The sequence below is a fragment of the Lasioglossum baleicum genome, chromosome 17 (assembly GCF_051020765.1).
Source record: "Lasioglossum baleicum chromosome 17, iyLasBale1, whole genome shotgun sequence".
NCBI classification, from domain to species: domain Eukaryota; kingdom Metazoa; phylum Arthropoda; class Insecta; order Hymenoptera; family Halictidae; genus Lasioglossum; species Lasioglossum baleicum.
The window spans coordinates 6,341,039-6,369,020 of NC_134945.1; the positions used below are offsets into that span (position 1 = coordinate 6,341,039).

The window sequence follows — 27,982 nt, forward strand, 5'->3', positions numbered from 1 at the left end:
TACTAGATTCTACTATATTCTACTATATTCTAATATATCGTAATTATATTCTGGTATATTCCAATATATTCTAATATATTCCAGTATATTCTACTATAGATTCTAATATATTCTAATATATTCCAGTATATTTTAATATATTCCAGTATATTCTAGTAGACTCTACTATATTCTACAATATTCTAATATATCGTAATTATATTCTAGTATATTCTAATATATTCTCCAGTATATATTCTACTACATTCTATAATATTCTACTATATTCTAATATATTCCAATATATTCTATAATAATATATTCCAGTATATTCTACTATAGATTCTATTATATTCTAATATATTCCAATATATTCCAATATATTCCAGTATATTCTACTATAGATTCTACTATATTCTAATATATTCTACTAGATTCTAATATATTCCAGTATATTCTACTATAGATTCTACTATATTCTAATATATTCCAATATATTCCAATATATTCCAGTATATTCTACTATAGATTCTACTATATTCTAATATATTCTACTAGATTCTACTATATTCTACTATATTCTACTATATTCTAATATATTCTACTATATTCTACTATATTCCAGTGTATTCTAATATATTCTAATATATTCCAGTATATATTCTCTACATTGTAATATATTCCAGTATATTCTAATATATTCCAGTACATATTCTCTACATTGTAATATATTCCAGTATATTCTAATATATTCCTGTATATTTTAATATATTCCAGTATATTCTACTACATTGTAATGTAATACATTCCAGTATTTTATAATATATTCCAGGGAAAATAAAAAAATTAATCCAGTTTACCAAGAATTGTAATTAGGACGAATACTTAACAGTAGACATTTAGAGATTGTACTTTTCACCAAGAAAATTGTTCCTCTTCTTCGAGGTGCCCTGATCACACCACTTAATATTTCTTTCTTTTTACACAGGAAAGCATTCTCTTATGTGTTAAAGATAAAAAAAGGTTGGAAAACTATAATTGAACAGTTCATTTCCCAATAGAAAATAACAATGAAAAGTTAGTAAAAATTATTGTTTAACAAATGCAAAAGAATATTTAATTATCTCTAGGTAAGAATTACTATTTTTTAAAATATTTTTCGTGAAAAATTTCATTGCGATATCTTTAATAGTTCAAAAGTTGTAACAAACTGACACCGACTTCTTCGATCCGGGCCACTGTGCGTCACGGAGTTCCCATTTGGGTAAATAGTGGCGCGAAATAAATCTTCGCAGGAGCACAATTTTTTACTGTTGCGATCGTAGAACGAGATCTTGCCTGAACTCTTTCGATCTCTCGATCTCTTGATTTCTGTTCCGCGGGTCGGAAGTATCTCTTCGGTAATACGGCAAGCTTAATGGATCCATAAATCGTTCTGGATTAGCCCGAGAGTGCCAGAATTTAAATATCTGCGTTTCTCGTCCAGCTTCGCCGAGCCGCCCGCCGCCGGCAACAGACACGGCCGCTCGCACACATGCATAATCGCGCGTAACATCCCTTGTGGACATACAAACGACGAGCACTCATTGTTTGAGCTGTTTCTGTATGCGTTCTCACGCTTTGCCTGCCGGCAATCGATGGATCCTTGCCAAGCGTTTGGCCTGCGAGGACGATTCCAATGGCACGACCCGCTTCGTTCTCCTTAAAATGGCAAATCGTTACCTTAGATTTCGGGAAATCCGCGCGGCATGACCGTTTCAGCATTCCACATCGGAATTGCTTCGATCGAGTGTCACCTAGATTGTTAACTCGACAAAATGTCGTCAAAATTAATCTTTTCTATTTTCTTTTCAACATATTTATTAGACGAGTTATTTTGGGTTATAACAGCCAAAATAATAGGTTTAAGTAAAAAATGTATAGAAACTTTTTTGTAGAGCTTTTTACGAGCTTCATTTTTTGTTTGACACTTTTTTCTGTGAAATCAATATTTTCGAAAATATTTAGTAAGAACTGTCAAAACTTTGGAAAGGTCTGGGTTAATTTGACCCCATCGAGATATTTTTGGTCATAACAGCCAAAATAATAGGTTTACGTGAAAAGTGTATACAACCTTTTTTGTTGAGCCGTTTATGAGTTTCGTTTTTTCTCTAAATTCAATATTTTCGAAAATATTTAGTAAGAGAACTGTCAAAACTATGAAAATATTATGATGAAAATGATCTCCCCGTCTCGGAATGCTAATTTAATTTTCGAAAATACTTCGGAGCAACTCGGCGTCCTCTATCTCCATGGTAAAATAATTACAGAGGCATCTTCTCTCGCTCTCTCTCTCTTTTTCACGTTTTTTACGATCATTCGCGTAGTTTAACTCGAGACCGTTTCAAACAGTGAAACGTTCATTCGCCGTGCATTTCGTTCGCGCTGGTAGCCCGATGACTGTCGAAAGCCTTGAGCAAACATTCGGAGGGAATAATACCGAAAACAAAATGAAGGGCGACGTGGGGAAAAAAAATTAACTGTCCGACGATTCCGTGGGGAGGTTATTTTTTGTCCGATTTTTGCCGCGCGCGCCTCATACTCGGGTCCCCGAGAAAAAATGAAACACTGTCCGTAAAAATGGAGCAAAAGAGATTCGATGGAGAATGTCTTCTAATTCGACGCGCAACCGCAACACGCGGTTTCCCATTGGTATCCGGGTCGGGCAGGGTCGGCAGAGAGGCCCGGGACAAAATTGTTCCGCGTCTATTTCGTTGCGCGTTCGCACCGCGTTCTATAGATTCGCATTCCCCGCGCGTAAAAAGTCAAAAGACCCTTGCTATTGCTTTCCGCTTGGCCGGGTGATGCATTCGTATCCCGAGTCAAAGCGACAGTTTAATCTTCGCGATGGAAAAGATTGACTCGACGCTCACTTTCGGACATTGAATGGGCTGAACAATATTCTATGATGTTGGCAGACACGGTGCTCTCTAATACAGTCAACCCTCTCGTAACGCGATATTCGGAAAATGTGGTTCCGATGCTACGCGGCGCAAACATTCCACCAGAGCTTCTCGAATAGCGTGATTTACTAATGATTACACTGCGGATGTTTACACAATTTTCAATTCTTCCAGACAAATTTCGAAAATATTGATTTTAGAGAAAAAAGTTTCAAACAAAAAATGAAGCTCATGAAAAGCTCTACAAAAAAGGTTGTATACATTTTTTACGTAAACCTATTATTTCGGCTGTCAAATCCTCGTTTGCCCCCCAGCCCCTTTCAAAGTTTTGACAGTTCTTGCTAAATATTTTTGAAAATATTGATTTCAGAGAAAAAAGTTTCAAACAAAAAATTAACCTCGTGAAAAGCTCTACAAAAAAGGTTGTATACATTTTTTACGTAAACCTATTATTTTGGCTGTTATGACCCAAAAGAATTCGGCGGGGGTCAAATTAACGCAGCCCCTTTCAAAGTTTTGACAGTTCTTGCTAAATATTTTCGAAAATATTGATTTCAGAGAAAAAAGTTTCAAACAAAAAATTAAGCTCATGAAAAGCTCTACGAAAATGGTTGTATACATTTTTTACGTAAACCTATTATTTCGGCTGTCAAATCCTCGTTTGCCCCCAGCCCCCTTCAAAGTTTTGACAGTTCTTGCTAAATATTTTCGAAAATATTGATTTCAGAGAAAAAAGTTTCAAACAAAAAATGAAGCTCATGCAAAGATCTACAAAAAAGGTTGTACAGATATTTTACGTAAACCTATTATTTTGGCTGTTATGACCCAATACGTAATAATTGAACCGTATAATAATCACGTTTTGTGAACAGGTTTTATAGAAACTTCTAAGCAGATAGAAAAGAAAAAATTCTCCAGTCTACGTTCGAAAATAGGTAACATAAATTTTAAACTTTGGAAAAGTAGCGGATGATTCACGATGCCAGAGATAAATAGAAACTTGCGAAAAGGGACGACAGGGGGAGCTAATTATTAACAAAAGATAAAGACTCATAACTCACTGTCGCAAGTCGCAGGAAGAAAAACGATCGGACGCAACGACTGTTAGCTAAAAGCTATTACCGCAGATGTAGTCAAACCGAAGTTGCCACGAGTTCGCTAAAGCAAAATTTACAGTCTCTCGTATTCGTGAAATGATGCAGTGTTATGTTTTAATGCAGTCGTGTGATAAGCAGACTGAGGATGTTTGTGGAATTTTTAATTTTTGCAGACAAATTTCAGGAAAGTGGGAATAAATGAAATCTTATTTTCAGTGGGGTAGTTGCCTTTGTAGATCTGAAATAAATAAAAATCGTATTCAATTTTGTGGAATTTTATTTTCCAGCATTTTTTTCAACATATTTTGAAGCCCAGAAATTCATGAAGATAGTAATAGTCTACTAATAGCAGCATTTGTAGATCCAAAATAAATAAAAATTGTACTAAATTCTGTCGAATACTGCAGTATTTTTAAAAAATTTGTATAAGCCATAAAAGTTGTAAAGAAGTTTTCAAGTTTGTTTTTCTGGAAAATATTTACCATTTTGTAGACACTAAAATATTAGGGAGTCCAGATAGCTGACTGGTAACAAGAGATTTTTTGGAAATTCTTTCTGCCAAAATGAGATCAGCAAACAGATAAGCGAACAAACGAGTAAATTAATTTATCCGCAAAGTTCTGCTAACGCGCCGGGACATGCACATCATCGCGAGCATTATTCAAAGTTACGGCCAAAAATTTATTGTGTCCACAACAACGGCAACTTTAAAACTTGTCGGTCCCAAGGGAGTGGAGGGGGTCGCGAGTAGAGTATTGTTTCATGTCGAGTTGACAGAGTCCAAACTAGCGGCCCCCGTTAGCAACAATGGACGGTGGCTGTTGAACGGATGACTTCGTCAAAGGAAACGGAACTGACGCACGAAAGTTCGGCGGACGGGCCGCCATTCATACGCGGCCGGTCGACTTTTGTTTTAAGACTTTTGTTAGGGCACCGCGAGCTATAACCCAACCGACCAAGAACCGGCCCAGCCAACTTTTCGACCGCGCATTGTAGTCGTTCTCAGCCGCCATTGTTCTCCCTTGCGCGCGTATGGCGAACGCAGGCAGTTCGCGCGGCTCGCAGAGGTGTGCCCTCGTGTGTGCTCACCTGGAGGCCTTCTCGACACGCATAGGTGCGACTCCCATCGATAAACATAATACAACTCTTCCACGGTCTGCACTTCTCCATCGTACAACGGGCGCGAACCTAACTCAACAGGCGCCAAACGTCTTGCTTGTACCTCCGAAAGCGACAACCCTCCGAGTTTGCTGACATATTTGCCGAAGCTAATCCTTGATTAGAGAAGAAAGTCCCTAAAGGATTTTTGGCGACAACGCCTCGTTTGTCCCCCAGGCCCCTTCAAAGTTTTCACAGTACTAAATATACTCGAAAATATTGATTTTAGAGAAAAAAGTTTCAAACAAAGAATGAAGCTCATGCAAAGATCTACAAAAAAGGTTGTATACATTTTTAACGTAAACCTATTATTTTGGCTGCTATGACCCAAAATAACTCGGCGGGGTCAAATTAACCCAGCCCCTTTCAAAGTTTTGACAGTTCTTACTAAATATTTTCGAAAATATTGATTTTAGAGAAAAAAGTTTCAAACAAAAAATGAAGCTCATGCAATGATCTACAAAAAACGTTATATACATTTTTCACGTAAACCTATTATTTTGGCTGTCAAACCCTCGTTTGCCCCGCAGCCCCCTTCAAAGTTTTGACAGTTCTTACTAAATATTTTCGAAAATATTGATTTTAGAGAAAAAAGTTTCAAACAAAACATGAAGCACATGAAAAGCTCTACGAAAAAGGTTATATACATTTTTTACATAAACCTAATATTTTGGTTGTTATGACCGAAAATATCTCGGCGGGGATTAAATTAACTCTGTCGAACTTTTTTTTTAATTTATTGAAGTATTGAATCAGTTATGTTCGTAGTGTACGTTTAAATTATTGTTTAATCGATTTACAAATCCTTCCGAAGCATATGTATGGTACACGGGAATATTTGAAATAATGAGATGAGGACCTGAATTAAATGAATATAAACGTAATCTGTAATTCCTTTGATATTTTCACAAGAGCTGCGGTAATGAGCTCAAATCTTTCTACAGTATATATTTTCAGACTTGCGTAAATTTTAATTCTTATCTGCAATCGAATTACGGCATTACAATTTTAAAAACCAAAATAAAATCATTACAAAATTTATTCGTAAGATGTTATCTTTATTTTATTCGCAATATAAATATCGAGATTACCGAACAACAGTAGTAATTTAAGACGTAGACAATTTACAATAAATTATAGAACGTATTCCAGCGAGCTGCATATAATTTCCAGGAAGAAATCTCGATGGACAGAATTTTATAACGAAGAGTAAATGATCTTGTAATTGAGTGCCGTGCATATTATAAATTAAAGCTGTTCGCTAAACGGATTAAACCGTGTTGCAACTGGTGCACCGCTTGACCTGGAAAATCATGTTTTCCCGACGCGCCGCTGGAATTAACATTTTATTCTGGCATATTACTTTTTCTCGGCGGAAAGGCGAACTATCACGGATCCTTCGACGATATTTAGATTGATTTAAATATGACCTTTACAAAATCTAACAGAATAATAATATGAATTTCAAAGAATTTAAATTGTGTTCGATTGAATTTCGTTTTCTGTTCAAAGAATACGTATATACCTTGATCTAAGAAATACCCATGGGTCTGTGCTGTTTCTTAGATCGTGTGGTACTACAGTGTCCTTGTGGAATCGCCTTGTGTTCGATTGAATTTCGTTTTCTGTTCAAAGAATACGTTCGAAACTATTTTCGAAAATATTGACATTAGAAAAAACAGTTTCAAACAAAAAATGAAGGTCATGAAAAGCTCTACGAAAATGGTTGTATACATTTTTTACGTAAACCTATTATTTCGGCTGTCAAATCCTCGTTTGCCCCCAGCCCCCTTCAAAGTTTTGACAGTTCTTGCTAAATATTTTTGAAAATATTGATTTCAGAGAAAAAAGTTTCAAACAAAAAATTAAGCTCGTAAAAAGCTCTACGAAAAAGGTTATATACATTTTTTACGTAATTCTATTATTTTGGCTGCCATGGACCAAAAGAATTCGGCGGTTTCAAATTAACCCAGCCCCTTTCAAAAGTTTTGACAGTTCTTACCAAATATTTTAGAAAATATTGAATTTAGAGAAAACAGTTTCCAATAAAAAATAAAGCTCATATAAAGGTCTACAAAAAAGGTTCTATACATTTTCTACGTAAACCTGTTATTTTGGCTGTTATGACCCAAAATGACTCGGCAGGGGTCAAATTAACTCTGTCAAACATTTTTTTATTTACTTCCGTAAATAATGGGAATTTTGAAAAATACTTCAGATAAAAGTTGTAGACCTCATCAAACTACACATTTTATGTTCTATTGATTTTTGTCATAAAGATAATACTTTCTCAGAAAAATGATAAGTAATTATTCACTTATACGGAACCACTCTCGATTTCAATGATCGCATGATTTATCCATTACTATTTTCTTCTAGCTTTACAGAGAAATTGAAGTACACCAATGTCAGCCGAGTTATTCAGGTGACCTGTTTACAGTGCCCCACCCTGTATTATGCAAAATCGTGCGAGAGTTTCCTCGTTATTATAGTATTTAAGTTCCCGCGGGACAATAAATCCCGTCGCGTTCGATGAAGGCTGGAGAAAGGACAAATGACCGGACGAGACAATTTTCCACGTTGCAAGATGTCTCGCGATACGGAACGACGCGACGAGGACGTGATTTATCAACTGCATCGCGCAACAGGCGAAACGAGTAAGATGCTGATGGACGCGGAGCAACGTTTATTTTATTCCCGGCGGAATCGTCGTTACGGGCCGCTGCAACTAGGCATTTTCGCGGAATGTCACGTTTCACTCGGAAAAATCCTTAAATCTACGCTCCGTTAGGCCGCTATCGGCGCGCACGGCGCGGCTCGGCGCATTTACCCTCGGGATACGTTCGTGGTTACTAATCGTGGACGCGCGCATAATCACCACGCTCCGCAGAGGCCATCGTACTGCATAATAAATTAATCTCTGTAATCCAGGCGTCATTACCCGTCATCGGGTCCCTCCTCCGGCAGAAACGCCTCCGCTTCTTCGTTGCTTCCCGTTCAATCAGTCATCCAGCGGATTGATTTAGTGCCGGACTATGATTTCTCTGCTGTCACTTCAAATCTGCTTATTAAAAATCTCGGCGCATGCTGAACCCCTCCTGCACCAGTCATGAATCTGCAATCGGGAACGATCAAAATCGTTGGAGTCGTTAGACTGTTCAGTTAGACGTTAAACTTAACCTAAATTGTAGAAGTATGTCAATCAAGACAAAGAAATTTTTATTTAATTCAAATTGTTTTAATTGCAATTTTATACCAATAATTATTTGCCTGATTTTATCGACAATGTGCCATTCGATAGAGCACCAAGAGAAAACATACTGTGGAAAATTTCAACCCTGTATCTCGATCGGGAGGGTAGTTATGGGGTAAAACCGAAAAATCATTTTTTGACCTATTTTCCCTAGTTAATGGCGTTTAAAAATTCTGAAAAAAATCTGACACGTGTTAAGAACCCAAATACATGCTTTGCAATTGGTTTCAGATTTTTAAAGTGAAAATCCTGCTTGTGAAAAATCAGAAACCTCAAAAAAGTCGAAAAAATGCGGATTTCACATGGAAGTTCTAGAGCGACGACATTTATATTTTTACAGTAGCGATATATTGTCATAGGTATTGTCCATGAATTTTTTCAGATTTTTAAAATGAAAGTCCTGCTTTCAAAAAATCAGAATCCTCAAAAAAATCGAAAAAATGCAGATTTCACATGGAAGTTCTAGAGTGTCCACATCCATATTTTTACAGTAGCGACATATTGTCATAGGTATTGTCCATGAATTTTTTCAGATTTTTAAAATGAAAGTCCTGCTTGCAAAAAATCAGAATCCTCAAAAAAATCGAAAAAATGCAGATTTCACATGGAAGTTCTAGAGTGTCCACATCCATATTTTTACAGTAGCGACATATTGTCATAGGTATTGTCCATGAATTTTTTCAAATTTTTAAAATGAAAGTCCTGCTTGCAAAAAATCAGAATCCTCAAAAAAATCGAAAAAATGCAGATTTCACATGGAAGTTCTACAGTGTCCACATCCATATTTTTACAGTAGCGATATATTGTCATAGGTATTGTCCATGAATTTTTTCAGATTTTTAAAATGAAAGTCCTGCTTGCAAAAAATCAGAATCCTCAAAAAAATCGAAAAAATGCAGATTTCACATGGAAGTTCTACAGTGTCCACATCCATATTTTTACAGTAGCGATATATTGTCATAGGTATTGTCCATGAATTTTTACAGATTTTTAAAATGAAAGTCCTGCTTTCAAAAAATCAGAAATCTCACAAAAAATCGAAAAAAGGCAGATTTCACGTGGAAGTTTTAGAGCGACAACATTTATATTTTTACAGTAGCGATATATTGTCATAGGTATTGTCCATGAATTTTTACAGATTTTTAAAATGAAAGTCCTGCTTTCAAAAAATCAGAAATCTCACAAAAAATCGAAAAAAGGCAGATTTTACGTGGAAGTTTTAGAGCGACGACATTTATATTTTTACAGTAGCGATATATTGTTATGAGTATTGTTCGTGAATTTTTTCAGATTTTTTGGTTTGGTGCGCCGTTGTTAAAAAAAATAAAAACCGATTTTTTCGACGTTTTTCGGAGCATTTTGCACTTCAAAGAACACAGACGAATTGAATAATATTAAAGCTGTTTTGAATAATGCCACCGCGATTTTTACCGGCGCCTTTCAGAGGCGCCATTCGAGTGCAAAGGGTTGAAATTGTACGAATACTTTCTACGCTGACTGAAATAAAAAGAGAATGGTAAGTGGACTATCATTTAGCCGAGGCTCTCTTCTAGAAGGACAAAAGCCACAGCATCAGTATCTCGAGGGGATTGAGGCAGAGTCAGAAGGTTGACTTTTAAATTAGAGTGCGCCGCTTGCGCGGAAATTGATTAGATTCGGTGACTAAACAAGGTTCCCGTACTTGTCTCGAGTGACGACAAAATTTCTTGCGGAGGCGTTCGTTCTTGCTGAAATAACGACGGGACCTAGCGAGGCAGAGTACGGCAGCGGCGGCAGGTGGTTACCGTTAGTGCAAACCGAGGAGAGATCACTTGCTGGTACAGTGACGGATTGTAACGCGGAGGCAGCTAACAATAAGAGAGGTGGATGCGGTTCAAGCATGGCCAATAAAAGAGAAGAGAGACTCTACGCCCGGACCGCGTAATACCGCGGCTAAGAAAGATTAATTTCTCATTCGCTGGAACGTCTTCCCCGAGAGACTATAATTTCTTGACTTTTCTAATTGCAATAGAATTACCGGGTTTCCAAATTGGACAGAGACTAACTGTCTTCGTTTGCTCCGGCGGGGAACATTTACAGACATTTTTTGCGCGGTTCGATCAACCCTTCCGGAACCAATCTCGTCGCACTGACGACATCAGGTTACTACATTTATTTGTTGGTTATTCTATAAACAAACACATCAAGTGTGTCTTGATCCATTTATAGCAAAATTGAGCAGATGAAATTCAAAATTGTATAAACTGAAGACGTATATTTATGGCTCCACGTCTATTAACATGATTAAGGGAAGAAGTGACTTTCTGTTTGGTTTCTTCAAATCTCATTTGCTAGTTTAAATCGTATAGTGCAATATTAAAAATGTTATCGACTTTTTAGAGCGTCCGAATATTAATTCGATGCAGATCGAAGTTTCGATCCTCTAGGATCAATAGTCGAGGAGTTATGGTCGCTTAAAGTTGAGCATTTTGGCAGCGTTACCTTTTCACTTACCTGTCAAAAATGCTCAACTTTAAACAACCATAACTCCTGAACCATTGATCCTACAAGATCGAAACTTCGATCTACAGGTTCTCCGGGAACAAATCTACTGGATTACATACCAAATACATCATAATTTCCATTGTTTATGATTGGACGGGGGATCTTGATCCATTTATAGCAAAATTGAGCAGATGAGATTCAAAATTGTATGAAAATTGTATAAACTGAAGACGTATATTTATGGCTCCTCGTCTATTAAAATGATTAAGGGAAGAAATGACTTTCTGTTTGGTTTCTTCAATTCTTATTTGCTAGTTTAAATCGTATAGTACAATATTAAAAATGTGATCGTCTTTTTAGACCGTCCGAATATTAATTCGATGCAGATCGAAGTTTCGATCCTCTAGGATCAATAGTCGAGGAGTTATGGTCGCTTAAAGTTGAGCATTTTGGCAGCCTTACCTTTTCACTTACCTGTCAAATATGCTCAACTTTAAACAACCATAACTCCTGAACCATTGATCCTACAAGATCGAAACTTCGATCTACAGGTTCTCCGGGAACAAATCTACTGGATTACATACCAAATACATCATAATTTCCATTGTTTATGATTGGACGGGGGATCTTGATCCATTTATAGCAAAATTGAGCAGATGAGATTCAAAATTGTATGAAAATTGTATAAACTGAAGACGTATATTTATGGCTCCTCGTCTATTAACATGATTAAGGGAAGAAGTGACTTTCTGTTTGGTTTCTTCAAATCTCATTTGCTAGTTTAAATCGTATAGTGCAATATTAAAAATGTTATCTACTTTTTAGAGCGTCCGAATATTAATTCGATGCAGATCGAAGTTTCGATCCTCTAGGATCAATAGTCGAGGAGTTATGGTCGCTTAAAGTTGAGCATTTTGGCAGCCTTACCTTTTCACTTACCTGTCAAAAATGCTAAACTTTAAACAACCATAACTACTGAACCATTGATCCTACAAGATCGAAACTTCGATCTACAGGTTCTCCGGGTACAAATCTACTGGATTACATACCAAATACATCATAATTTCCATTGTTTATGATTGGACGGGGGATCTTGATCCATTTATAGCAAAATTGAGCAGATGAAATTCAAAATTGTATATAAATTGTATAAACTGAAGACGTATATTTATGGCTCCTCTTCTATTAAAATTATTAAGAAAAGAAGTGACTTTCTGTTTGGTTTCTTCAAATCTCATTTGCTAGTTTAAAACGTATAGTGCAATATTAAAAATGTTATCGACTTTTTAGAGCGTCCGAATATTAATTCGATGCAGATCGAAGTTTCGATCCTCTAGGATCAATAGTCGAGGAGTTATGGTCGCTTAAAGTTGAGCATTTTGGCAGCCTTACCTTTTCACTTACCTATCAAAAATGCTCAACTTTAAACAACCATAACTCCTGAACCATTGATCCTACAAGATCGAAAGTTCGATCTACAGGTTCTCCGGGAACAAATCTACTGGATTACATACCAAATACATCATAATTCGTAGGAGAAAGGCACGAGATTTGGATTGACGTGTATATACGTCGAACACAGTTCTTCGATTCTGACACAGAATTCATCGGCTCGTCCCACTGTGCGGCGGGTGGTAGGACGACGATGACGACGATGATCGCGGCGATGACTGTCTCCGTTCGCAGTTCGATCACGCATGCCGAACACGATCCGCGCGCAGCTGACGGCACGTTCTTTCTCTTCCTTGGACAGGCTGTTCCGGGAATATAAAACTCGTCCTCGGCGCACGACAAGCGAACACACACTCGGATTATCGAGTATAGGATTTGGATTACCGGGCTCGATTCGCGGCGCAGCTTTGCTAACGATCGTCGCCGAGTTCTCATGCCGCGTCTAGACCAAACGAACGACCCCCCCCCCACTCCGACAAAATTGAAATTCAAACGGGCATTCATCTATGCTCGTTAAAGTATTCGCGGAACGTTCTGAATGCTTGAAAAATGCTCGCTCGATTTTACGGATGCGTATAAATAAATGCTGGTATGTTCAGCTCGATGCATCATTTTTCGACGTACAGCGATGTACGACACGTTTATTAATAATTAATGCACACTCGCTCGAGCTCGGCATTTGAACGAACACGAATTTGTAAACCAGCACTGCAGAAAAAATCTGTACTATACGATCAGATGACGATCTCTCTGCACAAGGCACGTGTCAGGGGCTAGAAGTATCGGATTCGTAACGTCACATTATTCCCACTTGTATTCAAGTATATTCTTGTAAATACTGCAATTGATCCCAGAAAAATGATTTAATAAGACTACGATATGCATAAATTTATAAAGTATAAAATGATTTTAATAAAAATAGATTTCTAAAAAAATATCATGTTCAGAAAACGGACAAAAAAGTATAGAACAAATTTTCCTAGCCTCATACAGGTTCCTAACCCCATACAGACAGTCCTGAAAATTTGTGATTGTGAATTTTTTAATATAGCTATGAAAATACTTCGTAAGATTTAAAATGAAAAACATGGGGCGTGGGGATGAGTCAGAGTGGGGACGCGTAGTGGAGTATGGAGCGCTGTCGCGCGGGGAGGTGTAACGGTTAAATTTATTAATAATTTATATCTCCTAAACGCATAGGCTTTTTTAAAAATTGTTTTTTAAATATTACATTGTCATCCAGTTCTGAGCCATGTTTAAAATTTCAAGTCTCCAGCTCATTGGGAAGCTAGTTTAAAATCAATTGCAAAATTTCCACCGAACAAACAAAAAAACAGACAGACAGGCAAGAAAGCGAGCTGATAAAACGTGGTAAAATAAAGAAGTTTCAGTCTTACACTAGTATTGAGCGTCGCGCGGGGAGGTGTAACGGTTAAGTTTATTAATAGTTTATATCTCCTAAACGCATAGGCTTTTTTAAAAATTGTTTTTTAAATATTGCATCGTCATCCAGTTCTGAGTCATGTTTAAAATTTCAAGTCTCCAGCTCATTGGGAAGCTAGTTTAAAATCAATTGCAAAATTTGCACCGAACAAACAAACAAACAGACAGGACAGGCAAGAAAGCGAGCTGATAAAAACGTGGTAAAATATTGTGGTAATTTTTGTTCGAAACGCGACACGCGTTTGTCGAGGGGAAAAAACGGAAGATCAGTGTTTTACAGTATAAAGGTCAGGCGATATATTTACGCAGGTAACGAAATCGCGCGTTTTCCGCGATTCTGGTGAACCAGTTCGAGCGTGCAGAAATATCAAAGGGATTTTAGAAATATTCGTGCACCGTGTCACACCGTCACACGTATTTTCTCGCGCGTGCCCGATCAACAACCCCGAGAGCCTATATAGGTGCGTGATCCACCCCTCCGACGCGTTCTCTCTCCCCTGGATACAGCGTAAATTTCAACAAAACACCTGAAAGCCGTAGTCCCTCGTGTTCACGTAATTCACACAGCCGATAAAACAAATTGACGATGTGTGTTTTATAGATTCATATATCTGCGGCATGTTATGTGTGATAAATTTTTTATGAAAAAGAAGGAGTACGCTCATCGACACCCTCTGTGTATCGGATCGCACGATATCGGTTGGTGCTTATGGACGAGTGCACACGTTTACCACGAAGGCAACGGAAATTCGAAAATGTTATTCGCAAATTCTACTTCTACTTCAGAGCTTCTTGTCGAATACTTTTAAGAATTCATTTTAGAGATTAATCTGATCGAAAAATACATTCAGATATGTATAATAACATGACATTGACCTTGATCTGAAGGTAGAACTTTAATTTTCGAAGCTCAAGGTCATCTCAAGGTCATGCTATTATACATATCTGAATCTGTTTTTCGATCAGTTACACGATGCAATTAAAAAAAAAATGTAGTTACGTATCAGAAAACATCGATGACCTTGATAATTCCTGACAAAATGACCTTCGAAAAAAAATATTCGTGCCAGATGTTTGGTCCATTGACATTATGCACATGACGTAACAAATATCTTTTGCATCACAATAACCTAAAGAGATATGTAGGTGGCCTTTACCTAGCAATTTTCGAAGATAAAGGTCATTTCAAGGTCATGTTATTGTACATATGTTACCTTGATAATTCCGGAAAAAAATGACCTCCAGAGAAAAGATATTGTTTGCAATATAACGGTTTCTTCAAACCATTCAAATAGTACACAAAATATTTTTTATATCCCCACAATTCGAGGAGATATTTAGGTGGACTGTATACGCAAATATACATATAGGACAAATATACGCGTAAATATCAATTTCCCGTTACCGTGGAAAACAACTTTGCGCAGCAAAACCAATTTCTGGTGTTAAGTAGAAAAGCATCAAGATAAACTGTTTACCGGAGTGTCTGGCAGGAAAAAGAAGCGAGAAGGAACGGGAAGACTTGCAGACCCCTTTAAAGCGCGGCGTACAACCGCATCGTTGTTTGTCTTAGCGAGGGATCGGACTTCTTCTGGACCCAACGTAGAATCCCTTCCGGGAAACAGTAACGGAAGCCGTCATCAGTTTTAAGTATTTACGTTCGCGTCTCACCGCCAACAGCCTCTGACGAACAGACACTTCAAACATCCTTCTGTGGTCATGCGAGTGATACAAAAATAATCTCTGTCGCACGATACTTCTACACTTTCTTGCCACTCGCATATCGGTGGAGCGTCGAGACATTATATGTACGTCTGTTAAATTATTTATTACTCCGTCTGTCCCATAATAATAGTAGCAGTTGATGAATTTAATTTGTCCCATAATAATAGTAGCAAAAGCATATAAATATACATAGAACGTAACACATTTATTAGGAAAAAACCACAGATTCCATTAGACAATAAATTAAAGATATTACTACTAATTTTTATTTTGAGTGTTCAAATTTTGAACGGATACTGTGACAAAAATGTACGTTAATAATTTCCTTTAAACTGTGGTGGCCAAGGTGTTTCGGAACCCACCTTATAAAAACTGGGTCCCATGGAAATCACCGACACAGATTTCTCCGACACAGTTTTCACCGACAACATTTCACCGACTCCAGATTTGACCGACAATAGCTTACGCCGACAACGAATTTCATCGACAAAGAATTTGATCCAAAACGACTTGAGACACAGTATGATAATATTGTATGATAATACATATAATACTGTATGATAATATGATAATACTTTATGATAATATGATAATACTGTATGATAATATGATAATACTGTATGATAATATGATAATACTATATGATAATACTGTATGATAATACTGTATGATAATGCATATGATAATACTTTATGATAATTCTGTATGATAATACATATGATAATACTGTATGATAATACGTACTGTGGTCGTCTTAAGTTGTTGTGGATCAAATTCGTTGTCGATGAAATTCGTTGTCGATTAAAGGCGTTGTCGGCGAAAGCTATTGTCGGTCAAATCTGAAGTCGGTGAAATGTTGTCGGCGAAAATCGTGTCGGAGAAACCTGTGTCGGTGATGTTCATGGGACCCATAAAAACTATAAGTCCCGTCGCGAAATAACTCTGGCAGTTAAGTGCGACGTAAAATAACAAAAAAAATCTACAATCGCGACAAGAAATCAAAACTGTAGGTATCGGTAGGTATTGATCTTTGTTCGTTTGGACAACTGAGAGCAGTATTATTATTATTAATCATTATATCATATACACACATCATATATGTATCGTATGCACATAATTTATTTGTACGCATACACAGACGCAAACGCGGCGTATTCTAAAATCTCTCTGGATGACATGCAAAATTGGAATCCGATTCGTTGACACGGCAAACTTTTCATCGGACGTCATCGTGAAAATTCGCGTTGCGGTTGAATAATTCATACCGTGATTAAAGTTGTTTACGATAGTCGCGTGTAGATGTGTGTGTGTCGTTTCGAATATATATGTTATACATTATACATACGGGCATATTTTTAATATGAAATTCACGGGAGTCCGAATACGAATTACTTCGGATTTTATTCAAGGAAATATTGTGATTTTTATGGTTTATTAGTTCCCTTTCAATATACAGTATTTTATCCATAAATGTCCCAGAACTATCCCCACTCTTGCTGAGACCACACTAATCCAATGACAAAACTTCTTTATTCTTCATTATCTTTTTATGGTAATTGGACCAACATATCCGTGGCATTTTTTCAATGAAAATGATACCAAATATGATGTAATTCGGACAATATTCACAATGAATATAAGAACATTTACAAAATACTGTATTGTGCAGCGTAAGACACGAGTTTATATTCATATTTTGATGCTACGAACATTTTTAGGGGACTGACGCAGTTCAGCAGCTACGAAGGTCGTCCGCTATTTTTAAATGGATCGATACAGTTTCGTCTACTCTGATAATCGCGTCAAGGATGAGTGCAACAACCTGCACGTAAGGTCGGAAATAATGGGGATGAAACAGTTTTTAGTTTGTGACGTTATAAGCTTATAAATCATATTTTTATCAATAAATCATACCCCCCTGAACTTCGGGATTTCTTCGCATCTTTCGATCGTGGTCCTACTCTTTCGAGCTCCAATGCTTCAAAGGCCGAGCCGAATCTAGAGAAGGACAGCGCGTGTAAAGCGAGACCACGCGCGGGCCTTTGAACTGTGCCGGCGACTGCGACTCTCCGCGTCTCTTTCTTTCCCATACACTGTCCTTCCTTGCGCCCGAAACTTTCATCGTCGATTAAACCACTAAATTCTGTTTAAATTATATCGTGTTTGGTATCATTTTAATCAGAAAAATGCCAGAAACAAGGTGGCGAAAGTCCCATAACAGAATCATGGAAAATGAAGCCGAGATCAGTGTATTAGGTTGGAGGGGATATTTTTCTCGCATCTATCGTGAAAAGATTTTCGCGTCTATCGAAAATTCACTTTAACGAATTTTCTCAAGGTTAAAAAACGTTCGTACCATAGTCTCCCTATTGTTCCCATATTCTTCAATGTTTCAGCTTTAAAAGAAAATTCATCGCTCTACCTCATTCCTGTCGAAAGTTGTTTGATTTTGAATCGAGTTTCGACCAAATTGCCCACTGCGCGGCGCCCACGATCAGACGAATTTCGGCGTTCGTGCTGGGGTAAATTGACCAGCGGAACAATTAATCCAGCCGCCTCCTTCAAGGTCCGGTAATTCCGAGCGACAGGAAGCGGTTGAATACACCAGGTCCGGTATTTCCCAGCGATTAAGCAGGAGGAAATAAACCTGTCTTCGGTGCCGTTGTGCGGCATAACGGGGGGACAAGCTTCCTACTATAGCAGAAGCCATGGTTTCCCCAGGGTCTTCTTGCTTCGAGAGGAACGAGGGCTCGGAACGAATGGTGTGCGCGAGAGAGAGAGAGGAGAGAGAGAGGAGAGACACTGGAGGGCTTCATAGGCAACCGCCGCCGCCGCCGCCTGCAGCTGCATAATTCAGAGCAACTTCCCAGCCAAAGTTCAGGATGCTGCACGGCCGTATTCGGGTGCCGTAATGCTGGAAGCCTCGACTGTTTCGATCAGATCGAAATCGTATCGGTACTCGAACCCGTCTATCCTGCCCGTTATCGTTGTTACGAGCCAGCAATGTCAGGCTTATGGTTCAATTTTGACGGCAGATCGGATGGGATTTCGCCAACTACAAGCAACCAGGACATGCTCGATGCTCGAGAGAGATGCTTCGAGTTACGAGCCTCAACCTGCAGCAAGCCTAGCAAAATTTTTCAAATTGGGGAGAACGCCACTTGAATACGGACTCCGTTTTCTTCCCATTATGCTGCCTCCGTAGACTATTTCTACTGTCCCGGTTTGGAAACCGGGTGCATATGCAGACTCTCCAATCTTGTGGATAACTTTGAGAGAGGGTTGCGACAGTATGTTGTCTATTCGAAATTTTTACTCTTGAATATTTGTACAGTAACGAGCATAACTGATTCCACATACTTTAAATCGGAACAATTTTTATTTGACTAATTAATATATTGGAAAAGTGCATTTGGTCGGAATCGTGAAAAACAATAGTGAAAATTGATTTCTACTACTTTTTAGCTGGGTCAATAATGAAAATCGTCAACTTGTGTAAATTATATCCCCTCCGAAAATTTCATTGAAATTGGTTAATTGGTTTACGAGTTACAAACGATCAAAAATGGTAAAACTTGCCACTTTATGATGCACTAAAAATTACCACTTTTGATCGATCATAACTCGTGAACCAATTAACCAATTTCAATGAAATTTTCAGAGCTTATATAATTTATATAGGCCCAGCTAAGAAAGTTGTAAAAATCAATTTTTACTATTGTTCTTCTTAATTCCGACCAAATGCGTTTCTTCAACATATATTTTACACATCATTTACTAAATTAATTCTTCTAGCATTCCAGAGAAATCGAAGTCGTTTGGTCCATTCATATAAAAGTTATTCTGATTTAAAGTGTGTGGAATCAGTTATGCTTCTTACAGTATATTTAGACACTAATTAAAGCAGTTCACAAAAAAAAAACAATTTAAGAAATGTGTTTTGTCAACTGGTATAAATGATATACGCTCCGAAAATTTCATTGAAATTGGTTAATTGGTTTACGAGTTATAAACGATAAAAAATGGTAAAACTTGCTACTTTATGATGCACTAAAAATTACCACTTTTGATCGATCATAATTCGCAAACCAATTAACCGATTTCAATGAAATTTTCAGAGCGTATATAATTTATATAGGCCCAGCTAAGAAAATTGTAAAAATCAATTTGAACTATTGTTTCTCACAATTCCGTCCAAATGCGTTTTCTCAACATATATTTTACACATCATTTACTAAACTAGTTCTTCCAGCCTTCCAGACAAATCGAATTCGTTTGGTTCATTCATAAAAAAAGTTGTTCTGATTTAAAGTGTGTGTTAAAATGTACCGCACGGCCGTGGTTGTAAAGTCGAATAAAAAGTGACCGGTATCGATGGAACAAGAATCTGAGCGCGCATGTGAACCGATTTCTTAATCGTCTAACCATGCAAGCACCTCACCAACCTCGATAGGCATTAAGACATTAGTGCCACGCATGCTGAATTTACAGCGCGATAACGCGTCCGAGCTGGACGGGGGGGGGGGCTTAAATATTATAAAGTTTATCGAGGATCTCAGCAGTGAGTTACACAGGCGCGAATGAGATTACAAAATGGTCGCGCGAGAGGCTACATTTCAGCGCGGTGCGCTCAATAAATTGTTCCCTTTGATAGGCCGTGCGCGATACGTAAGTACATAATGCAGTTTCTGCCCGACAACGGTATCACTCTATTTCTCGCTTGATAGTCCTTTTCCTCTATTCGAGTCATTTTTAACGGACGACTAGGTTCACTTGTCTCGTGCACCTGACGCTACTGCTCTCGTCCCACGTAACGAAACTCACTGGTTTCTCGATTATCACTTTCCCATACACCAGCAGAGCCCGCTAAGTAAGAACCGATCTCGTTTGGAGCTTGCACATGTCGCGCCGCACAGTGGGGCGAAACGACCTGACTACGATCAAAAATTTGTAGCTTTACTTCTAGTCCAGTCAACGAAAAGTTGTACATACAGGGAAATGGATGGAACAGAATTTTTAACTTTGGGTCTTTGTTTGGACTAGTTACGGGGTAAACACACTAAAAGTACCCTTTTTCGGTTTTCCGCTTATATCTCGGAAACTATGCGTCCTAGCGATAAGACCATTCTATACGAAATTAAAGCTGATAAAATGTGCCATAAGATTGATTCTATTCAGTTTTTTGCTGTCTCGCATAGTTTCCGAGATATCCGCGCTCAAAGTTCACTAATTGTGCTGACGAGTTAGCTAGTCAAATAATAAAATAGTGAACTTTGAGCGCGGATATCTCGGAAACTAGGCGTCCTAGCGATAAGACCATTCTATACGAAATTAAAGCTGATAAAATGTGCAATAAGATTGATTCTGTTCAGTTTTTTGCTGTCTCGCATAGTTTCCGAGATATCCGCGCTCAAAGTTCACTAATTGTGCTGACGAGTTAGCTAGTCAAATAATAAAATAGTGAACTTTGAGCGCGGATATCTCGGAAACTATGCGTCCTAGCGATAAGACCATTTGATATGAAATTAAAGCTGATAAAATGTGCAATAAGATTGATTGTGTTCAGTTTTTTGCTGTCTCGCATAGTTTCCGAGATATCCACGCTCAAAGTTCACTAATTGTGCTGAAGAGTTAGCTAGTCAAATAATAAAATAGTGAACTTTGAGCGCGGATATCTCGGAAACTAGGCGTCCTAGCGATAAGACCATTCTATACGAAATTAAAGCTGATAAAATGTGCAATAAGATTGATTCTGTTCAGTTTTTTGCTGTCTCGCATAGTTTCCGAGATATCCACGCTCAAAGTTCACTAATTGTGCTGAAGAGTTAGCTAGTCAAATAATAAAATAGTGAACTTTGAGCGCGGATATCTCGGAAACTAGGCGTCCTAGCGATAAGACCATTCTATACGAAATTAAAGCTGATAAAATGTGCAATAAGATTGATTCTGTTCAGTTTTTTGCTGTCTCGCATAGTTTCCGAGATATCCGCGCTCAAAGTTCACTAATTGTGCTGACGAGTTAGCTAGTCAAATAATAAAATAGTGAACTTTGAGCGCGGATATCTCGGAAACTATGCGTCCTAGCGATAAGACCATTTGATATGAAATTAAAGCTGATAAAATGTGCAATAAGATTGATTCTATTCAGTTTTTCGCTATCTCGCATATTTCCCGAGATATCCGCGCTCAAAGTTCAAGTTTTTGCCTTATTTGACTAGCTAACTGTTCAGCACAATTAGCGAACTTTGAGCGCCAATATCTCGGAAACTATGCGTCCTAGCGATAAGACCATTCTATGCAAAATTAAAGCTGTTAAAATGTGCAATGAGATTGACTGTATTCAGTTTTTCGCTATCTCGCATAGTTTCCGAGATATCCGCGCTCAAAGTTCACTAATTCTGCTGAAGAGTTAGCTAGTCAAATAAGGCAAAAATTTCGTTTAAAATAGAAAATACTCGTATTTTATTTCTTTTTATTATTTATAAAAAAAATTGGATTAATACAAAATATATTTTGTGATATTTAATTTTTCTTAATTGAAATTAAATGATTTTTACAATTGACTAATTATGAAAATGACTCAAGTCCATTCACACAGCCCGTAAATTATATATTATTTTAGTTAAATTCGTCTGAAAGAGAAATTTATATAATCAAATTACATATTAATAAATTAGTAGAAACTTTTTTGCCAGACTTGACATAATTTATATTTTTGAATTGTCTAATATGCTAAAATTATCTCGAAACAAGAAAAAATGGACTTACACCACTTTCAAAATAAACGGTCCAAAAAACTGTAACGATAATCATTATTAATTGGTTACAAGCATAATATTGCATAGAGATGTAAGGTCTAAACTGTTTGCCACGAAGCTCCACGATGTTGCGCGTGCTAACAATGCAGTTTGAACATCCTCCAACAAGCACGTAGGTGTGCAACGTGCACGCAAAGCGATGTTACAAGGATAATGCACGCAAATCCTTGTGTAACTATTTCAGTCCCCTGAGGTAAGGTATTCTTTTGGTGCTGCTATCATCTTCTGGAATGTGTACTCACTGTTTTACAACAGCGAAACGCAAACATTGCATTTTAAGGAAAAACATCCTTTGTGTATCCGTAGAGAATTTTAAATTATTAAGAAAGAGGCTGTCCAAAATGCGTTGTACTTCCTTGAAAGGATTCCTGAGGCCATTTAAAGTAATTTTTGCCATTGTGAAAATTTTGTCCCTGTTAAACATTTAAATAAAAATTTGGATAGTTAATTTTTACGTCCTCTGCTTAAATGGGGCGAATATATTATTTTAAAAAGTGCTGCGCGAGATAAATTGTTCTATTATCTAAATATTCCTTTACGCGAACACTTTCGTATCACCTAATGGTCGGACTTTATTTAATAACGCTTTCTCTGTATCATTCGTTTTATCATGAGAAACGCGAGCGAAGCGTTTAAAATACTCGTGTTAGACGGGACACTTTGTATGCTATTAAGACCACTACATAACAGAAATTTCGAGCATGTATAATAACTCCGGGGACTTTTACCCATTCGTTCGCATAAATTGTACGAAGAACAAAGAAACATCGCGCTATATTTCTACCTGAAAGTTGGGCACATAAATTTCTTCGTTATCCTGATTTTATGTCACAGCCGGTGACAACACAAAAATTATTCAGAATATATTTTACAATTATTCCAATATAAGAAAATTTAGTGTGCATTTTCGGTTACTGTAAAAATCGTTTCTTCTTCAATTTGTATATAATAAAGCGATCAATTTTAATAATTTCAACGTATTGAGCAAATGCCTCCATGCAAATCCATGACGACTTGCCGAGCATTACTGAGTAACAATAGCATGAGACACTAACTATTGAATAATGAACATGGGCGGCTCCCAGATAGCACAAAGAGGTTTTAATTTTAATTAAAGACATCTTTAATTGATATTGAAATTGATATTGATAGTTTGATATTGATATTTTGATATTGATATTGATTAGTTTGATATTGATTAGTTTGATATTGATTAGTTTGATATTGATAGTTTGATATTGATAGATTGATATTGATAGTTTGACATTGATTGTTCGATATTGACATTGATAGTTTGATATTGATATTGATTAGTTTGATATTGATAGTGATAGTTTGATATTGATATTGATTAGTTTGATATTGATATTGATCAGTTTGATATTGATAGTTTGATATTGATAGTTTGACATTGATAGTTTCATATTCATAGTTTGATATTGATATTTTGATATTGATTAGTGTGATATTGATATTGATTAGGTTGATATTGATAGTTTGATATTGATAGTTTGACATTAATAGTTTCATATTCATAGTTTGATATTCATAGTTTGATATTGATATTTTGATATTGATTAGTGTGATATTGATATTGATTAGGTTGATATTGATAATTTGATATTGATAGTTTGACATTGACATTGATTGTTCGATATTGATGGTTTGATACTGATGGTTTGATACTGATGGTTTGATATTGATAGTTTGATACTGTGAATATCCGCAGTCTATTTATATAACTCGGTATTTTATACAATTTATTATTTGCCCAGTTAAAGATAAAACGTAATTTTTACAGTTTGCGTTTAATTGGATAAACTGCTCGAGTTACGCGGAATTTGAATGATTATTCATGGCACAGTGAACGTGTTAATTGAAAATTAACATTAATCGAGGGGCGTGTGTCGATTAAGTTTGCAATTATGCACGCACGTGCACATTAAACTATACATACACGGGCAGGGATGGGTTCGGCAACAGGTGGGAGACAATTTGAGGAGTGTTTCAGCATGACAGAATTAGACAAAAATCGAAAGGACAGTGATCGATAGATTACCGTGTTCGAATGGACGTATTCGGTGCTCATGGTCGTTATTATATAAAATAGAATTCGCGCTCTGATTCCCTAACGATTGCTCTTTTTTTTTTACACTTCGATCGATCTGTTTTACCACACTCCAGTAGACTCGATTTCGTTGGCGATTGACACCTATCGGTTTCGGCAGTGTTGCCAGGTGGACAGCTTAGTCTTATTGGTCAGTTCGACGGGTGTCGAACGCCAGTTCACACACGTGCACGCTCTAGTTGATGCTCGTCACCCTAACAACGGAAGAGCCCCAAGTGTCCGACTTCGATTTTGCTAATTTTTTGTGAGATGATGGTATATGGATGCCTAATTATGTATGCAAAATATTAGGTGTAGTTACTCAATAGTTTTAAAGATACGAACAATTAAGGTTAAAGCTTGTTGAGCTGTAGTTTTCGACGTTCCATTGGTCGTGTAAGCAGGTTGAACTTTAATTGTTTATACCTTTAAAACTATTGAGTAACCACACCTAATATTTTGCATACATAATCAGAGATCCATGCCCTTAACCGAATTGCATCGACGATGCGTTGTCATTCGACAGTATCTCGATCGAGAGGGTAGTCATGGGGTAAAATCGACAAATCAGTTTTTGGCCTATTTTCCCTAGTTAATGACGCTTAGAAATTCCGCAAAAAATCCGTCACATGTCAAGAACCCAAATACATACTTTGCAATTGGTTTCAGATTTTCAAAGTGAAAGTTCTGCTCGTAAAAAAATCGAACAAAAATGCAGATTTCACATGGAAGTTCTAGGATGACAACATTTATATTTATAACATAAAACTGAAACGAGGGACAAACTGACTTGAACAATTTAATGGTCGCTTTATACGAAAGTAAACTGCATTTTACAACGTCTCTGGCATTTAATCCTGCACGAATTAATTACTCTCTCGCGATTTCTCCGACAAGAAGTTCGAAGCGAGCAGCAGCTCGTCAAAGGGTTAAACATTATGTTTAAATTAGACATCGCGACGCTCTTAATTTATTCGAGGCCTTCTCATTACGAATCGGACTGTTGAAAAGTGCTCGGGGTACCAAACTCGCATTACATCGCGCCCTATTACGGACACGCCCCCCCCCGCCGCCCTCGCGGCGCTGCACGCCTACCTAAATCACGTAATTTGCCAGCTGCACAACAAATAGGGACGCCGTATTATTAATTACCGTAGAAATTGCCTTAACCTACGCGGCGATTATCTCGAGTGAACGGTTAACGAGGCAAGTTACAGCGCGAGGCGGAATTAATACGAGGGCTCTGCGGATATAGTCAGGTCGCGCGCAGGACGTGTCAAGTTTCTCGTCTTACGAGCACGTGCTCGATTTCGACATCGAATCGAACGTTCCGCGAACCTCGTTCGACTTTGCCTCGAACGATTTTTCATGCTCGTTCTCGAGCACCGTTTTTTTTTACCACGCTTATATTAGCTTGCCGAGTTGTCGATGTTGTCGTTCTATGCAATTGTCAAACGCAATGGAAAAAATATATAAAAAAAACTTTTTAAAAACCACGCTTATATTAAATTGCACTAAAAAGGAGAAAATAATTTTTCTACACATTAGCGACAATAAATAAAAGCGTGGAGCGCCTACGAAGATTGCGTCAATATAGCTTAGCGCTCCAGTTAGCGCAATAGTTGTGAAAAATATGTTCTGCGTAAAGATTTTAAATGAATCAACTTTTATTTGGTCAGAAGTAGACTGCAGATCTTTATGTATATATATGCAAGATAAAAATTTGTTGCTTCAAGTATAACAAACGGGAATTAAATTTATCCGATTGACGATTACAATTGAAAAGAATGTGGTCGTTAACCGCAATTAACGATTAAAGTAGGAGTTTAATTGTTAATTGCAATTAACGATTGTCAACAATGTCGATGTCAATATCGAAATATCGCAAAATAACACAATATCGAAAATAACACAATATCGAAAATAACACAATATCGCAGATAACACAATATGGAAGATATCACAATATCGAAAATATCACAATATCGAAGATAACACAATATGGAAGATATCACAATATGGAAGATATCAAAATATCGAAAATATCACAATATCGAAGATAACACAATATGGAAGATATCACAATATCGAAAATATCACAATATCGAAGATAACACAATATGGAAGATATCACAATATCGAAAATATCACAATATCGAAAATATCACAATATCGAAAATGTCACAATATCGAAAATATCACAATATCGAAAATATCAAAAATATCACAATATCAAAAATAACACAATATCAAAAATATCACAATTTCGAAAATATCACAATATCAAAAATATCACAATATTAACCACAATTAACGATTAAAGTAGAAATTTAATTGTTAATTGCAATTAACAACTGAAGTAGAATTTTACTGGTTAATCTTTGATGAAATTTTTGCCCAACTCTGGGTGGGGCATGGCACAAAAAAAGATTGGGAAACACTATGAGAGACCCGTTGAATTTGTGAATTCCAGAAAAAAAACACTAATCATTTCTAACGAAGAAACGTGTTATTACATACCGGTAATAGTGGAAAGGCGCAAACACGGGGCGGCGCTTTGGAAATTTATCGAGTTTCGATGCAACGGCCCGGCCGCATATTCGTTTCGTATCCGGTCGAACGACGGCATTGTGTCGTATTTTTCGCACGACGGCACGCCACTTGGAAAGTTCGCGTTTTTAGACTCTTGCCGCCCCGCGAAACGAAATGAAACAGACCGCTGCGCCGAGTCTCCGCTGAGAAATTTATTCCACGGGATTTCCCGATACCATCGATGTTGACTCGGCCTCGCAGATGAAAAAGCTTTCCGAACATGTGACCAACTTTCCTTCTGCGACGCAGCGTGCCACGACGGCCAGAGGAAAATTAAAAAATCGTTTTACGAGACGTCTGACGCTGCTGCTGGGCTGTAAGGGAAGTAGAGATCTCCGTATCCGAACAACCATTATCCGAATATCCCGATATGATCCCGTTATCCAAACAGGATGTCTTCCAGCAGTACGTGATGTGGTCGAACGAATTCTGATCGTGACTAGACTGTCGACTATGCCACGAAACTAGTCGATAGCACAGTTGACTAAGCGGAGGAAAAATGTAACATTTTTTTAATTAAACCTTTGTACTCGAAGCTAAAGGGTCTTCCAATAAGAGCGGCAGATCTTGCCACAGCCCAGATAGCACACGTCTTAATGACGTCCATTTTACCTCTATTTTAGGTCTGACAAATTTACTTCTGTTTTGCTTCAATATCAATGTCAATGTCAATATGAAACTATCAATATGAAACTGCCAATATGAAACTATCAATATGAAACTATCAATATCGAACCATCAATATCGAACCATCAATATGAAACTATAAAACTAACAATATGAAGCTATCAATATGAAACTATCAATATCAAACTATGAATATGAAACGATCAATATGAAACGATCAATATCAAACGATCAATATCAAACTATCACGTGCAAAGTAAAAATGTTCTGCACTGACTGTATTATCATACAGTATTATCATACAG

The 27,982-nt window shown here is 37.2% G+C and overlaps 1 protein-coding gene and 1 long non-coding RNA gene across 5 annotated transcripts in view; both read left to right on the plus strand.

Moving 5' to 3' along the window:
- The window catches only part of LOC143217609 (uncharacterized), a 380,663-nt gene that overhangs the window by 58,680 nt on the left and 294,001 nt on the right, over positions 1-27,982 (plus strand). The window lies entirely within an intron of this gene.
- Positions 483-27,982, plus strand: part of LOC143217611 (uncharacterized) — a 31,646-nt gene continuing 4,146 nt past the window's right edge. Inside the window, exon 1 of the long non-coding RNA XR_013010866.1 lies at positions 483-27,981. This is a non-coding gene — a long non-coding RNA (uncharacterized LOC143217611). The remainder of the gene's footprint in view (position 27,982) is intronic.